This window comes from Pogonomyrmex barbatus, unplaced genomic scaffold (assembly GCF_055798465.1).
Source record: "Pogonomyrmex barbatus isolate J1 unplaced genomic scaffold, ASM5579846v1 scaffold13, whole genome shotgun sequence".
NCBI lineage: Eukaryota > Metazoa > Arthropoda > Insecta > Hymenoptera > Formicidae > Pogonomyrmex > Pogonomyrmex barbatus.
Window position 1 is genome coordinate 797,351 of NW_028297109.1, and position 18,139 is coordinate 815,489.

The 18,139-nt window shown below is 36.4% G+C and overlaps 2 pseudogenes across 1 annotated transcript; both read left to right on the top strand.

Moving 5' to 3' along the window:
• The first annotated feature begins 6,912 nt into the window (after positions 1-6,912).
• On the top strand, positions 6,913-16,156 carry LOC148937514 (uncharacterized; annotated as a pseudogene). Its single transcript, XR_016138230.1, has 5 exons — positions 6,913-7,423; positions 13,827-14,036; positions 14,313-14,445; positions 14,599-15,182; positions 15,223-16,156. The product of XR_016138230.1 is annotated as an uncharacterized LOC148937514 (transcript).
• Positions 15,906-16,748, top strand: LOC148937515 (uncharacterized; annotated as a pseudogene).
• Positions 16,749-18,139: the final 1,391 nt, after the last annotated feature.

An 18,139-nucleotide genomic window follows, 5' to 3' on the forward strand; every position in this document is an offset into this window, starting at 1 on the left:
GACAAGCCTCTAATTACCAAAGTTCCTCAATCTTCGCCATGAGTGACGAACTCATTCTGCTCGATATTCAACAAGCCAATACCCTCTCCGGGATATCCGAGTTTTTTCGTTGGAGCCATCGACACCGGTAGCAGCGGAAAGTCCGGCAGAACCTCCGCGCCACAAAGGCGGAAACGGGACTCACCAGCGGCATCGTGAGCGGCGCTTAGCTCGATTCGGGCAATCAGGGTTTTAACCCATACCCAGTCCACCGCTTACGGTGGACACTAAGACAATAAAAAAACAATTCAAGGAGGACGACAAGAATCGAGAACCAAACAAGGAGAGAAGAAGTCAACAGCGGAACAGACGAGTAGAGATTCGTGAGACGATTATCCAGGATCTATTCCAATATCAATCGTTCAAAGCGAAGATCCACACAAACACACAGCAATCACAAATACTCTCATCCACACTCGACCACTTTGTAAATACATACACACTTTTATTTCTTGGAAATCCTCTTACCAATTAATTATTTTCATCTAAAATCACACACAACACACAAGTAGTTCGAGACTTTTATAAATATTGTAAATATTCTAAGTGGATATAAGAATAAATATAATTTGAAGTATATTCTGTTGTGCTCGAATCATGAACCTTCACACTCCAAACACCTGTCCCTTTCACGAACACACTTGCGCTACACTATACATACACTATACAAACACAACAACCATATCCTTACAAACTATTACCCTTAACAAGTGAAAACGAAAAAAAGAAAGGTTAAATATTGCCTTTTCTTAAAAAAAAAAATAAGTATAAGGTAAAATATAATATATAAAAATATAGAGTGACATGGCTCAGAGCGCTGAGACCATCGATCACAAGATTTAACTGGGTCAATTCGGAGCATTTCTGGTTTCTGCGTTCATCCATTAGAAGAGCCAGAGCGCAGGCGAGCTACGGGCAACACAAACTGTGTGCGTAATTGCGCGAATTTCCTTTTTTACTGTCGTTTCAAGTTTAGCTTCCGCAATACTGAATTAAAGCGACGAGATTGATGGCTGCCGCTAGATTTGTGTATTACCATCCGCCGACGACCAACGACAACTGGGTATACAGAGGATGCCGCCACCGGGTGCAAGGAATTATCAGGTCGTATCGCCCTAAATAGTTGCCAAATTTCTCCCTCTCTGCATACTGGTTCCCGTAGCGCGACATTTTCAGGAGACTGACCCATACAACGCGGGGATCAAAGAGCGAGCAAAAAGAGAGGTGCTATTCCTCGCGAAATAGCGAGGAGACTCCACACAGGGATGCCATTTCATGTACAATTGCAGCCACGCTGCAGCACGTAGAGGGGATAGACTGGCACACACCCTAGCGCGAGCGCTCGTCCGTGTACGCTCCGCGCTTCGCCAAGTTCGAGCGATAGAGAAGGAGTACCGATAACTGCTGTCTTCTTCTTTCTCGAGAAACGCTATACCGCTGATTTGAAGCTGGCGTCTCATGATATGACACGAATTAATCATGCGATGTCATTGTCGATTATTTTTACATATACTTTTATACATATATTTTATTAAGTTAATAACATTATATTATTACAATATATTTTTTTCATACATAAATAAAAATTAAAATTTGTAAATACAAAAATCCACTCTTTACCAATATATACGTTTTTTAGTTGCAAAAAGTAATTATTATATTAAAAAAAATTTATTGTGGTCTTATAAAGATATTTATATATAATTATTAAAAACTTAGCGTTTGTATATTGTATTCCTTGTACTTTTATTGTATTTATTTTCTATAAATATAAAAACGTATATATTGTTGTTCGACGGAAACCGCGAGAAGGTGGTGGTCTCTTCCGTCAGGAGGGAAATGTAAAAAATTATTTATTTAAATTATTAATAAAAAATAATTTAAATAATTTAATTATTGTAATATTAAAAATTAATTTTTTAATATTGCAAAATTGATTTTTTACATTTCCTTGTGTGTGTGTGTGTGTGTGTGTGTGTGTGTGTGTGTGTGTGTGTGTGTGTGTGTGTGTGTTATGTATAACTATACGCATATTATTGATACAAATATTATTATACACATATTATTATACACATATTATATACACATATTATTGATACAAATTCGCTTTTTTTTCTCATAATATCTCCCGCAAACAAGATTTTTTACACGCTTATCCTCTTTAAGCGTGATGTCTGCTACGGACAACATTTTTTACACGCTTATTCTCTTTAAGCATAATGTCTGCTATGGACAAGATTTTTTTACACGCTTATTCTCTTTAAGCGTGATGTCTGCTATGGACAAGATTCTAATAATCTAATATTTAACATTTTTAACCTGCTCACGAGGGATCAGTAATTTCATTGACATTCACGGCATGTAGCCTTAAAGTACTGCGTTTTTTTTTTAGCAATATTAGCATATAATTTATCTGTTGACATAAGAGACAAATACTTTTCTTCAATCATCATGTTTAAATATGTTTCTCCTCTCGCCCTTAATCCTGATTTTAAAACGCACGTGGCATTAATGGAAGCCGACGATAATCTATTTCGATTTTTTGTTTTTAAATTACTTAAAGAGGAAAACATTCTCTCTAGGTCGGCATTTGAATTTGGAAGTGATCGAACAGCATTCAGAACATTTGTTAAATTTGGATACTTAATAATATTATTTGAATGTTTTGGATGTAAAATTTCCTTCCACATATTATAAAAATTTAATTTGGAAAGATTTTGCTTCTCTTCCATTGTAAAATCTAATGGCAATGCAATCCATTCTTTCTTTAAAGCATTTTCATCAACACTACTGATAGTTTTAGCTGTAAAAGAAACATCATTAAATGAAGTTTCTCTATCAGTATTGAATAAGCTTACTACGAAAAGGTCTAAAAACTTGTAATTTTAATAAAAATTTATTATTTATCGGTAATCTTTTACGAATTTTTTCTGCAGCAGTTACATAAAACATCAAGCAATTTGTTCGAACAGTTGTAACTGCGTCTTCGTGTCCTTGCATCAGTAATTCGTAAAGATATTCTTCGCATTCTGTACCTAAATTAATTTTATGAAGAATTTTGTGATTCTCTGATAAAGAGAAAACTGTGTTTACAGAAAAAGGTTTTAAATATTCATCTTTTAAAAAGTTTCGGCAAATTTGAAAAAGAAACTGTAAAGATTTTGGCTGCAATAAATGAATTCGTGTTTCTGATGCTTGAAAAAATGCATTAAATGCGTTAAAGAAATTTAAAACGTATTTTAAAAAAAGAAAATAGGCTTTTGTTTCAATATTACCCATTATAGACAACAGATGTTCTCCACGTTGTGTTTTTTCACTTACAACTATTTCGTTCAAAAAATATTTAATTGTTTCACAAGATTCCAGAAGTCTTTCTACACATAAGTAATGAGAAAGCCAGCGTGTATCACATAATTTTAACAATTTGTGATTTGTTTCTTGGAAACACTCAGAAAATTTATTGTAAACAGATAATCGTTTGGAGCTATTGTTAATAAAACTAGAAGTTTTTCGTAAAAATTCTTCGCAAAATTCTGGTATTTTATTACATGCAGCATGCGCTATTAATGCGGCGGAATGGCAAGGGCATGTAAATGTTAATAAATGTGGACATACTTCTTCTAATTTTTTTTTAAATGATGAAAATTTTCCTATCATGACAGATGCATTGTCGCATGATAGAGTTATAATATTTAAAAATGGTATTTTCATTTTCCACATTTCACATTTAAATGCTTGAAACAATTTTTCTGCGCTGGAATCTTTGGCATCAATATTAATTAATTTAATTAATTGTGAACGAACATCTAATGTCTCCGGGTCAACGTATCGTACCATAAAAGTCATTCATTTAGTATTACAAATATCAGATGTTTCGTCAATAAATATTGAAAATTTTGTGTTCTGAATTTTGTTAACGACACGTTTCGTTTCAATTGGGCATAAAACGTTTGTAATAATATTTTTACATTTTATACGACCCATGCTCATGCTTTTTAATATATTAGAATCTTTTCCTATATGTTGAAAAAAATTAAGAATCTCTTTTGCAGTTTGATGAGAAATATTTTTATCAGCAATTAATGCGGCATATCTAATTTCTGCTAACTTTTTACGCTCATCAAACGACAAAAGTGATTCATTATCTTCCTTTTGCAAATTTTGATTTGATTTATTTATCTCAATGAAATTTTTATATTTATCTAAATGTGTTTTGGATTCTGCGTGATATATTTGTGCTAAACCACCAGTAATAGTTTTATTGCAAATTGAACAAAAAGATAAATTTGCATTGTTAGGAACTTCTCGTAACCAACATTTGAATTCTTCGATATCTAACCATTTCTATTGAAAAACTGTGTTGAGATATTTTTTTTGATTTTTCATCATTGTTAGATAATGATAATCCTTTTTTAAGATTATTTTTATGACATGCAGAATCTGCATGGCGAGAAATTAATGAACTACATGAAAAATTCTTATTGCAAATGCTACAATGATACTGACTATTATTATTTGCTATTTCGCGTATCCATGATTGATATCTATTATCAGTAAGCCAAGCTTTTATAAAGCTTCGTTTACGTTTTTTGATTGATTCGTCACACATTTCCATATCAATTTTAAAAGGACAAAAAAATCGAAAAAAGATAAAAAGAGAAATAGAATATGAATATAATATGAAAATTATATGTATGCGTGTGTCACGGAAAGAGATCAGGATTCTGTTATTTGTCAAAATATTTCACGATTCTAAATCTCTCTCCGTATACGTATATGTGAATATATATATATATATATATATATATATATATATACACGTGTGTGTGTGTGTGTGTGTGTGTGTGTGTGTGTGTGTGTGTGTGTGTGTGTGTGTGTGTGTGTGTGTAAATGTGTATATGGAAAGTTATACCTTTTAATCTCGAATATATTCTTCAATATTAAAAAGTCAAGATGTATAGGACACGATACACGATGTGATTGAAAGATGGTACGCGAAGTCACCGAAAGACAAATGAAATCGTCGCGCATCGTGAGATAAACAATGGAAAATCGAGTTCGTTGTTTCTTTCTTATTCACGACACAGCGAGCAGCATACTCGACGACGCAATGACATGTTAGTTACAATTTATAATTATTTAAGAAATATAAATCACATTTTCAATCTAATTTAATATGCTTCATTATCGTATGCGTGTCGTGTGCCTGCGTGTGCTTGTGCCTGTGTGTACCTGTGTGTACGTGTGCCTGCATGTGCATATGCTGCGTGTGTCTGTGTGTAGGTGTGCCTGCGTGTACGTGTGCTGCGTGAACGTGTGCCTGCGTGCGTACGTGTGTACGTGTGTACGCGTGATTAAAATTTTATCATTATCTGATATCAGTAGTATAATCAATAGTGTAATAATGTTACTATTATATATAATATAACTAATTCCCAAACAAATATAATTTTATTTACCAATAAATAATTTACATTATCCTCAAAATAATTAATTTTTACATTTAGAATTAAAGTTATAATTAAAGTTATAAACTAAGTTTTTCTTAAATTTAACAGTATTATTCCAATAAATTCCTTAAATGAAATTTTATCTAAATACATTTTCCAATATATTTACTATGTTACGACTCTCTCACTTATGTATGTATTATTAATGAGAATGACGGGCAATTTGTACACATTATAAATCTATTATCAATTAATAAAATTATACTAAATTTAATTAAATTCTTCTTCAATTAATTATTAAAAATTAATATTCGAATAATCTGTTAAACTGTAACTCATTTTAAACCTTGTCCAAACTACATTTTGATTTGAATTCAAATTTAATATCAAAAATTTTTTAATTATTAATCTAATAATATAATTTTAAAACAACAGTATATAAATTTATAAACAGGTTCATCCTATATGTTTATCCTACCGTGGATTATCAATTTATATAACAAGTTCCTCTAATTAATTATATTTAATATATAATATTTAATTTTATATTTTTTTATTGTGAATATATATATATATATATATATATATATATATTCACAATTATAAAGAATATATTAATATTATTAAATTTATTTAATAAATATAATTGATAATAGTAAAACTAATAGTTGATATGAAAAAGAATATATCAATATATATCAATATCGCAAAAATAAATTTAAGTGGATTATGTCAGCACTCTTATCTTTTCATTATTGTTATTTGTTGTTAAATATTTAATGCTTCTTTGATAAATTATTACTAAAAAGAATAATTAATACTTTTTTTAATAAAAATTTATCAAAGAAGCATTAAACATTTAAAAACTAATAACAATAATGAAAAGATAAGAGTATTAACATAATTTGAATTTCTTTTTGCGATTCATATCAGTTATTAGTTTTATTATTCTCTATTATTTATTAATATCATAAAAGCTATATAGCCTTTTTATATTCAGCAATTCCCTTTTATATAATAATATATCTAATATTTATTTTATATATTTATTGGTATATATATATATATATAAATATATATATATATATAATATAAATATATATAATATATATATATATAGTTTATTTATATATTTATATATTTATTTATATATTTATTCAGTTTTTAATAGCTATATCTAAATATCTTTATAAGACCACAATAAATTTTTTTTAATATAATAATTACTTTTTGCAAATAAAAACCATATATATTGGCAAAGAGTGGATTTTTGTATTTACAAATTTTAATTTTTATTTATGTATGAAAAAAATATGTTGTAATAATATAATGTTATTAACTTAATAAAATATATGTATAAAAATATATGTAAAAATAATCGACAATGATATCGCATGATTAATTCGTGTCATGTCATGAGACGCCAACTTCAAATCAGCGATATAGCATTTCTCGAGAAAGAAGAAGACAGCAGTTGTCGGTACTCCTTCTCTACCGCTCGAACTTGGCCGAAGCGCGGAGCGTACACGGACGAGCGCTCGCGTTAGTGTGTGTGCCAGTCTATCCCCTCTACGTGCTGCAGCGTGGCTGCAATTGTACATGAAATGGCATCCCTGACTCCACACAGAGGAAGGCGAGCCGAAGAGCACGAGGATGAGTACTTGAGCCGGGAGAGACAGCCATCTTTTCACCGGAAGGATCAACATACCGGAAAAGGATCCTCGGAAGTCGCAAGCTCGGCCGAGAAGGATCGCCGCCTTCGAATCTTCTGCAGGATCAGCAGAGCACGGGTCATCTAGAATTCGCGCCGAAATCTAAAGGATCTAGCAGCGGATCACGCCGCGGCGTTGATCGATACGTGGAGAGGAGATGACGATCACCACGGTATCATGAGAGTTCGCGAGGACGAGTCACTTTTCCGTGTGGAGCTTATTGTAAGTGAATCTTCTTCTTCAATTAAATGTAAACGTAAAATAACTTAAACGTTTCTTATTATTCAAAGCTACTTCCCCCTCGATCCCTACTCGAATCCTATCGAGTCCTAGTCTGGATTAAAGATATTAAATCCTCTGACCCGAAAACGGATCGACAAACGCACGTCTTGGAGTCAGAATCATAGCGTGGACAGCACGTTGACCTGCACTTTTGGATCCCATAATTGTGTGCTCGGCTCGTGAGCTTCCACATACGAACGTAAACTGCAAGAACGTCTGATGTGTCCTTCCGTCCCCCAACAATCCATAAGGATTTATCGGGGGTGGACGTAACAATTTATTTATTCTTTTTTTTTGTTGAGAAGTGAGTTTTTTGTTGAGTTGTCAATATTTAATTTTTTTTCTTCCTCCCACTTGTTTGTAAAGGTAGTATATATTTTATCTTTAATTAATTAATTTTTTTTTTAAAGACAATACTTAACTTTACTTTTTTTCCGTCTTTCCATTCGTTTGTAAGGAAAGTATATTTTACCTTTTATTTATTATATTTCTTTTTTGTAAGAGAAGTCAATATTTAATCTTTCTTTTTTTTTCTTCTTTCCACTTATCCGTAAAACGGTCTCGCTTTCCCGCGCGGAGAGCGGTCAGTCGATTGCCAGGAGGGGAAGCGAGGATGTTGGAGACAGAAAGTTGTTATTAAATTGTTAGGCGATAATTATAACAAATAACGATGCTTTATTTAACTAATAGTGGTGCGATGGAATGCACCGAATCTTCGCGTTAATGTTCGTGGCCGTGGACGGGCGAGACGGCGATCGGCGCGCGGATAACGCGTGAATATAAAATAAGATATCGCTCGGACGGTCGGCGCGATATTGATCGCGGCGCGCAGTTCGGTGGCGCGGGGCGCGCGCGGCGGCGGCGGTGTCGCACGTGTTCGTCGCGGGCCTTTAAATTGGCGTGGATTTAAACGTGCACGCGTGTCGCGAGTTTGTTGTCGCGAGGATGCATATTTCGCGAAGTCGTCGGATCGTTTAGATCGGAGAACGGGTGTGCCCGTTCCCTGCCGAAAGGGCTCGGCTGACGGGGGGTGCGCCCCTCGTCTGTTTGCGTGAATGCCGAGTGAACTCGGCCAGCCGGGGAGGACCCCGGCTGCGTGCGGAGAAGAAAGTGGCGGTGCCGAGTGTACTCGGCCGACCAGGGTGTACCCTGGTGCTCGGAGAGGTAGTATCGGGGACCCCGATACCCCGATACCCGGCGGAGAAATTTCGGGAACGGCGGAGTCGGGTCGAGCGAACTCGACGCGCTGGGGAGGCCCCAGCAATTCTCGGCTTGCCGTGCAAGATACGGAGACGGCTTTCGGCCACATACATGTTTTCGTGGTATTCTCCGACGCTTCGAAGTTCGCGTATGGATAAATTAAAAAGGAGGCATTGCTGCCTCTTTGCGGCCACTGCTGCACTCCGTCTGGTGTTCGGTGGTCCCCGACAGATGGTCGGTCAGGGGAAAATTCGGAGGAGGAATGGAGCGGAGGGATGCGCTCCGTTACATACGTAAGGAAAGTATATATTTAACTCTTTATTTATTTTTTTTTGTAAGAGAAGGCAATAGTCAATCTTTCTTTTTTTTTCTTCCTTTCATTTTGTTTGTAAGGAAAGTGTATATTTTATCTTTTATTTATTTCTTTTTTGTAAGAGAAGTCAATATTTAATCTTTCTTTTTTTTCTTTTTACTTATTCGTAAGGAAAGTATATATTTAATTCTTTATTTATTTTTTTTGTAAGAGAAAGCAATATTCAACCTTTCCTTTTTTTTTCTTCCTTCCACTTGTTTGTAAGAAAAGTATATATTTTACCTTTTATTTATTTGTAACGGAACGCATCCTTCCGCTCCACTCCTCCTCCGAATTTCCCCCGACCGATCATCCGTCGGGGACCGCCGAACATCAGGCGGAATGCGGCAATGGCCGCAAAGAAGCAGCAATGCCTTCTTTTTAATACATTTATACGAACTCCGAAGCGTCGTAGAATACCACGAAAACACGTATGTTTTCGTGATATTTCCCCGCACCGCGCCAAGCGTCGCGCCAACAAGCGCGAACGCACTCCGCACCGCGCCACGCACCGTACCACCGAGCGCAAACGCGTCCCGCGCCGCACCGACGCCGCGCCACGCAACCGAGCGAGTGTCCCACACCGCGCCACGACCGCGTCCACAAGCGCGTAACCACCCCGCACCGCGCCGCTACCTTCCCACCGAATTCCTTCCCTACTAAAAAACCAATCATCCCCCGATCCTTTTTTTCCGCTCCTGGGGAGAGGGATGCTAACCCCGAGACCGACCAATCCGACCGATCCGACCGAAAATACCGAGGTCGATCTCGGATATAAAAAAGCATCGCTCTCCACTGGAATTCACTCCTCGTTTACTCCTGTTCCTAGCTCGTTTTCCGAGAGCCCGTCTCAAGGAAGCAAGTATCCGTAACCGGTAGCAAGCCTGAGATTTGTTGGGGTTCTCCCCAACGCGCCAAGTTCGCTTGGCCTGGCCGAAAGCCGTCTCCGTAGCTCGCACGGCAAGCCGAGAGTTGCTGGGGTCTCCCCAGCGCGTCGAGTTCGCTCGACCCGACTCCGCCGTTCCCGAGATTTCACCGCCGAGTATCGGGGTTCTCCCCGATACTATCTCTCCGAGCACCAGGGCACACCCTGGTCGGCCGAGTACACTCGGCACCGCCACTTTCTTCTCCGCACACAGCTGGGGCCCTCCCCAGCTGGCCGAGTTCACTCGGCATTCAGACATACAGACGAGGGGCGCACCCCCCGTCAGCCGAGCCCTCTCGGCAGGGAACGGGCCCACCCGTTCTCCGATCTAAACGATCCGCCGACCTCGCGAAATATCCACCCTCGCGACAACACCCGCGACACGCGTGCACGTTTAAATCCACGCCGATTTAAAGGCTCGCGGCAAATACGTGCGACACCGCAGCCGCCGCGCGCACCCTGCGCCACCGAACTGCGCGCCGCGATCAGTATCGCCCCGACCGCCCGAGCGATATCTTATTTTATATTAACGCGCTATCCGCGCGCCGATCGCCCGTCCACGGCCACGAACATTAACGCGAAGATTCGATGCATTCCATCGCACCACTATTAGTCAAATAAACATCGTTATTTGTTATAATCGCCTAACAATTTAATCACACCTTTCTGTCTCCAACGTCCTCGCTTCCCCTCCTGGTAACCGACACTCTCCGCGCGAGAAAGCGAGACCGTTTTATATTTAATCTTTTTTTGTAAGGATAGCCAATATTTAATCTTTTTTTTCCTTTTTTTTGTTTGTTTGTAAGAGTAATATATATTTTATTTGTTATTTATTTATCTTTTTTTTGTAAGAGAAGTCAATACTTATCTTTTGTTTTCTTCCTTTTCCACTTGTTTGTAAAGAAAATACGAGGGTAGTCTCAAAAGTTTTGAGCCTAACATAGAAACAAGTATTTTTTCGGTCAAATATTGTGTTATTTTTCAACATAATCTCCTTTTAAGTTGATACACTTTTCCCATCGATACTCTAACTTCTTTAACTTCTCCAAATAGTAGTTGGCATCTTGCTCCGCAAAATAGGCGTTTACGTTTGCGATGATCTCCTCGTTCGATGAAAATCTCTGTCTCCTCCAAGCAAAACTTTAAGCTTAGGAAACAGGAAAAAATCGCTGGGTGCCAGATCTGATGAATACGGTGGGTGGTCAACCAATTCGAAGTGCAGTTCGTGAATTTTGGCCATGGCGACCGCCGAAGTGTGAGCAGGTGCGTTGTCTTGATGAAACAGCACTTTCTTCTTCTTCAAATGCGGCCGTTTTTTTGCAATTTCTACCTTCAGCTTATCAAGTAATGATGCGTAATACGCTTCCCGTTATTGTTATTTTACCTTTTTCAAGATAGTCGATACACACAATTCCGTGACTATCCCAAAAAACAGTTGCCATTACCTTCCGAGCTGATGGAACCGTCTTCACCTTTTTCGAAGCAGGTTCACCCTTTGCAGTCCACTGTTTTGACTGTTCTTTTGTCTCTGGAGTGTAGTGATGGATCCAAGTTTCATCTACAGTTATGAATCGACGCAAAAAATCTGATTCGTTTCGCTTGAACCGCTCCAACAGAGCCTTAGAAATGTTCATTTGAATTCGTTTTTGATCCAAAGTGAGCAAGCGCGGCACCCAATGCGCGAATAGCTTGCGCATATCCAATTCTTCAATATATGACAAACGCGCATTCTTTCGATATGCCCATAGCCTTTGCTATCTCTCTAACCTTGATTCGACGGTCGTCCAGTACCATTTGGTGAACATTTTCGATGTTATCAGCGGTGGTCGCAGTTTTTGGACGTCCCGAACGCTCATCATCAACTGGTACGACCACGTTTGAATTCAGCTGCCCATCTTTTTATGGTGGCAAATGATGGGGAGTCCCCGTAAACAGCATCCAACTCGATTTTAATTTGCGCAGGCGTATTGCCTTTCAAATGTAAGAATTTAATCACGGCACGATATTCAATTTTTTCCATTTTTACAAAAACACTGACATCGACTGACACAAACGACTGTCAAACAACAACTGAGCGTCCAAAATAGTTGAAATTTTCATAAAAGTCTTTCAAGCATATACTATTGTAGTACTAGAATGGTTTTGACGAGTAACGTCATCTTCATGTTAAGGCTCAAAACTTTTCAGACTTCCCTCGTATATATATATATATATATACAGATAATTAAGCATAAGATAAAAATAATTACTTACTCTATGCTCAGTTATCTATATATATATATATATATATATATATATATATATATATATATATTCTTCCACATGTATTATAATTATTCCACTATAATTATTTTTTTTTTACATTTGATTATTTTATGTATTTAAATTCATACATCAGTATTGTGTGTGTGTGTGTGTGTGTGTGTGTGTGTGTGTGTGTGTGTGTGTGTGTGTGTGTGTGTGTGTTTCGGAGAGAGGAATTGAATTCTTTGTGATGAAATCTAAAAGAAGGGGATCAGGAGTTCGGAATTCGCAGAATTCGTTATTGAGGAAATTGGGGAGTTGAAAATTTGGGTCGTGACATTCCGGAAAAAGTGCAATCTGAGGACGATCCAGCTCAGATGATCGGAGAGTAGGACGGAGAAGAAATATCGAGTGAGTACAGCTTCGTGCAGGAGCAACTCGTAGTTTCATTCGTTCGTATTGAAATCCCGGATGTCCTTGCTGAAGGGCTGTTGGCAGATCGACTCGCTTATTGCGATGATAATGTAGTCTCTTTAGGACTCGCCTCCATTTTTGAGCATTGGAAAGAGAGGATGATGTCATTTTCACTGGAAGAAATGAATAAGTGAGAGAAATCGTTGGAGTATGAGAAGTATCGTTGGCCGTAAACCTTAAGGCTATCTCCGAAATATGTCGGGAAGCTGAGAAGTTCGACGGAGGAGAGAAGTGAAGAAGAGAAAGAGAAAATTGCAGAAGAGTAGATTTCCCGAATTATTCGATGGCCATGAACCGGCTGAATGCTCCGCGATGCATAGAGAGCCCGAGAGGTCCGAGCAAAGAGAAAAAGAAAGAGAAAGAGAAGAAGAAATGTAAGGAGAAAAGGCAGAGGATAGAAAAGAGAAATATCATAAGGAGGAAATATCATAATTCATAAAGGAGAAATAAGAAAATAAGAAAGAAAACAAGGAGAAGAGATCCAAAAATTATTATTAGAGTACTATGTTTAATTAAAACTTACTGTTATTTGGTTGCAATGCCGGGAACTTGGGACCTATGAAGTGATGAAAATGGCAGCGGTATCGCCAGAAAACTTGGTCACTTGCACTTAGTTAAAGAATATTTCGACTGACACCGACTGATAAAAAAACTGACGGACTGAAAAAGATTGCTCTGATCGAATGAAAAGAAAAAGTGCCCGCGTGCCTTTAAAGACGCTATCTATATATATATATATATATATATATATATATATATATGTGTGTGTGTGTGTGTGTGTGTGTGTGTGTGTGTGTGTGTGTGTGTGTGTGTGTGTGTGTGTGTGTGTGTGTATATATATATGATTCTATCAAGGGAAAACATCTGTACATGTGCCATTCTTCCGCGATTAGGATAATGGGGATTATCCGCTTAGCCGAATTCTAATAACTGATCCGGAAGAGATCAGTCGCATAATCATCGATGTAACAGTGTTCTTCAACAGAACAAATGTCATCTGTTTATCCCTTAATTAAATTCTAATAATTGATAACAGAAAGAAAAGAATCGTGTAGTCGTCACGATGCACAGTGGTCCAAAATCCCGAAAAGCTGGCCAAAAGTCGAAAAACTAATTTCAAATTTTCGAAAATGTTATTATTGTTTCAGAAAGAGAATTAAATTCCCCTTCGAATGTTCCTCGCTCTAGGATTATATCTCCTATATCTGAATTTCCAGTTCAATTCAAAGTTGTCCTTCGCACAGAATAGTCGCAACAGTCGGAAGTAGTCGGGAGATTTTACCAAAGTAGTTTTGTGCGCATATTTCGAAAACAGAGTTTGGAAATCAAATTCTGTAAAATGGGTTGTATTTCTGAAGGTATGTATAAAAAACGATGTTAACAATGTTTTTTTTTATGTTTTATATAAATAATTTTTAGTTGAATCTAGGTTTTTAAGAAATGATACATTTTGAAAGAATTAAATTTTCAAATAACAAAATAGTTATGTATACTACTATATTCCGAGATTTTTTTAATATCATTTTTTAGCTTATATTTTTTTCTCTCGAATCATTAAAAATTTAACTGCTTTTATCTGCTTTTGTGATATTGCGACAAATTTTTGTACAAGCGCTCCGCGCTATTTGTTTCAGTATCGATCGCTTGTCGAGCATGTAATTATAAACAGATCGGCAGGAAGGCAAGTAAACATTTTGCTCGAGGATCTTTTATTACGAGTAGGATCATACAGTACCAAATAGGCAAGTTTTCAGATAAAAAAATCAGGTACCGTTGAAAAGTTTAAGTAAAGGCATAACTATTTTTCGCTGCTAACATGAGTTATATATCAGTTCTAGTCGTGTATCGTATAAAAACTATATTAAAATAATATATAAAACAATATATCCGAGATCGAATTTGAATATTATTTCATTACAGGATCAAACAGAAACGTAATTACGTGCTAAAGAAGAATTATTTATGATAATACGAAATCATTTGAAGGAGGGCTTGACCAAACAAATGAAAATTTTGAAAGCCACAGGACAGAAAAAATGAGCCGCAGTATCATCATACATGAAGATGCAAACCTACCCTCTCTAAGATTTTCTACATGATAACAATGTGGAAAAGCAGCAACAGACACGAGGAGACATTTAAAACAAAATATAATAATTAGCTATCTGGTTCAGTATAAATTAAAATTTACGACACCGAGGTTCCATCAACGCAATCAAAAAGGACAGGTCGCCCATCCTTAGAATTTTCTAAAATGAGTGATCGATCTAAATACAGAAAAACTGAAGAATCCGCACATTCAACATCATCGAGAAATTGGCATATGCTGCTCAAATGAGCCTTCGCGCGTCAGGACAATTAGATGCTTCAAAAGGAATCCTTATTAAGGATGTAACGTCGAGCCCAACACAAGCTTGTAAGTATGTAACAGCTTTCACAGAAATTGAAAGAACATTATCTGACGAACATTATCTGACGAACATTATCTGACGGCAGCACTTTCCGTTCTGGTCGAGCATAAATTCTCAAAGCGTATTTATCAAGGAAAAGAATAAGAAAAGTAGGCAAGGAAAATAACTACAAATTGTATCCATCCTACAATAACGTATTAAAAGCAAAAAAGCGTTATTATCCAGTACGTTCTAGCATTATAATCACGGAGAGAAGTAAAATTGCAGGCTTTAGATCACACAACAGAGCGTATTTTGTTTCTCCAAAGAGAAGTTATTAGTATCTTGACTGTGGAAAATGTGAGAAATATGTACTTCATAAGTGGGGTTGTGACGGAAGTAATGGACAAAGCGTTTACAAGCAGAAGTTTATCGAAGACGGCAAATCAGATGAAAATATGTTTTTCATCTCACTTGTGTCATTACAGCTTGTGTGTAAAGACCACGTATCAAATACAGAAATTGTTGTGATTGTTGTTTGGAAGAATAGACCATCATCTCCTCGATTCTATCCGATATTCTAGACCGATAAGACTGCAGTTTCTACATGAAAATGTTGAGTCGACAATCAATGAAGTCGATGATATTGAACGACAAGTGGAGTCGCTTGTTTCTTTTATAACACAAGTACATGGAATGGAGATCTGCATTAAATACAGCATGATGTTTACGATGATAGACAATAAAATTTGTAATGCGGTAACAGATAGTCTACTCTACGTTATTATTTGTGCGGAGCTACATCCAAGGATTTTAACATAAATGCAAACAACATAAATGAGATTTTACAAAAAAAAAGTTACTGAAACTAATCTGCGATTTGCAATCTACATTGTATGCCTGGATACGTCTTTTTGAATATTGTTTGCATTTATCATACAGTTTGCAAATTAAGAACGACAAGCACGTACTGAGGAGGAGAAAAAATTACCGAAGAATGCAAAACGGTTATTTAAAAGAGATTCCGTTTACAATTGGGATTAATTATCGATCGTCCAAAAGCTGGTTACGAAAGTACCAACGGATACAGCTCGGCGCTTTTTCGAAAACTCAAATGTATCTGCTACAATAACAGGTGTCTCCGAATATTTAATCAATCGGTTTCATGTGATTCTTCAGGCTATTTCAAGTGGTTATAATGTTAAATGTGACAAGTTTCAAAAATATATTCTGGAAACCGCGCGAAAATTTGTCGAGTTGTTATACCCGTGATATAATATGCCAACTTCAATACATAAACTTTTAATTCACGGGCCAGAAATTATAACTTTCGCTTTGTTATTAATAGAGCAATTATTCGAGAATGTTCAGGAAGCACGAAATAAGGACATCAAAAGATTTCGTGAAGATTTCTCACGAAAATGCTCTAGAGAAGATATCATGCAAGATGTTTTCAATCGGCTGCTGATTACTTCGGATCTGTATATTTCTAGTATAAGAAAACTGCCACAAAAGCCACTCAAATCATTATCGCCAGAAATCATTGAATTATTAGAACAACCAACAGTTCATATTGCAATCACAGAGAAATATATCGATTTCGATAGTGAATTTTTAGGAACCGACATTGATTCTGACATTCATTGCGATTCTGATACTAATTTTGATTTTTGTTTATAAAATAAAGTTTAATCAGATATGATTATTTATTAATATTTTTATCTATTTATTTCTTCTTATTTATTTATTTTATATTCTTTTTATTTTATATCTTCTTATTTACTTATTTTATGTTCTTTTTATTTTATATCTTCTTATTTATTTTATATTTAGAATTTTATTGGGTTGTCCGGAAAGTTCGTGCCGATTTTGAAGGAAAATTGAAGATTTAAATTTTAGTATACATTTATTAAATTATATAGGTGCCATTTTGTTCTACAACTTTTCTCCATCTTTCAGGCAACTTGAAAATTCTGTCCTTCCAGAATCTCTCAGGTTTTTCAGCGAAAAACTTTTCTACGTGATTTTTTATCTCGACCAAAGAATTGAGGTTTTTTCCATTAAGGGAATTTTGTAATGATCGAAATAGGTGGAAATTAGAGGGCGCGAGATCTGGTGAATATGGTGGATGGGGTAGAACATCCCAACCGAGCTCCAACAACTTTTGTCGAATCTTTTGTCTTTTATCAAAGACACATGAGGCCGCGCATTGTCCTGATGAAACACGACGCCCTTCCGATTCGTTATTTCTGGACGTTTTTGTTCAATTGCTATCTTTAATTCGTCTAATTGGGAACAATACTTCTCTGAATTTATTGTCTCGTTATTTGGTAAAAGCTCATAATATAGGATCCCTTTCCAATGCCACCAGACACAGAGAATGACCTTCTTTGGATGAAGATCGGCTTTTGGGGTGGCTAAAGGTTCATTTCGCTTTCCCCAAGATCTTTTTCGCTCAACATTATTATAAATGATCCATTTTTCATCCCCCGTCACTACTTGCTTCAAAAATGGTGTCTCCTCGTTGCGTTTATAGAGCGAGTCGCAAATGGAAATGCGATTCATCAGATTTTTTTCCGTTAAATCGTGGGGAACCCATACTTCAAACGGTTTATGTAGCCAAGCTTCACAAAATGCTCGTGGATAATGGATTTTGACATATTTAACATTTCTGCTAATTTACGTGTCGTATAGCGTGAGTTATTCTCGATCAGTGTTTTAATCTGATCTTCATCCGTGGTGGAGGGTCTACCCGGGCGTTCTTGATCTTTAAGGTTGAAATCACCAACTTTAAACCTAGCAAACCTTCCGCACAATTCTTTCAGCTACCTTCGTCATAAACAGCGCGTATCTTGTTTGTCGCTTGTGTGGCATTTTTGCCTTCCTTTCGGTAAAAGAAAAGCATTAAATGCACTAGCCTAAAATGCACTTTGTTTTCTTCCATATTCAAAGGCGTATAAAACTGACAAAAATTAACGTATCGTAACCAAATTTTTTTCCAAATATATGAAGTATCGTCTTTTATGATATGTACGCATGTTATTTGTTTTCAATCGTTCTAATATATTCAG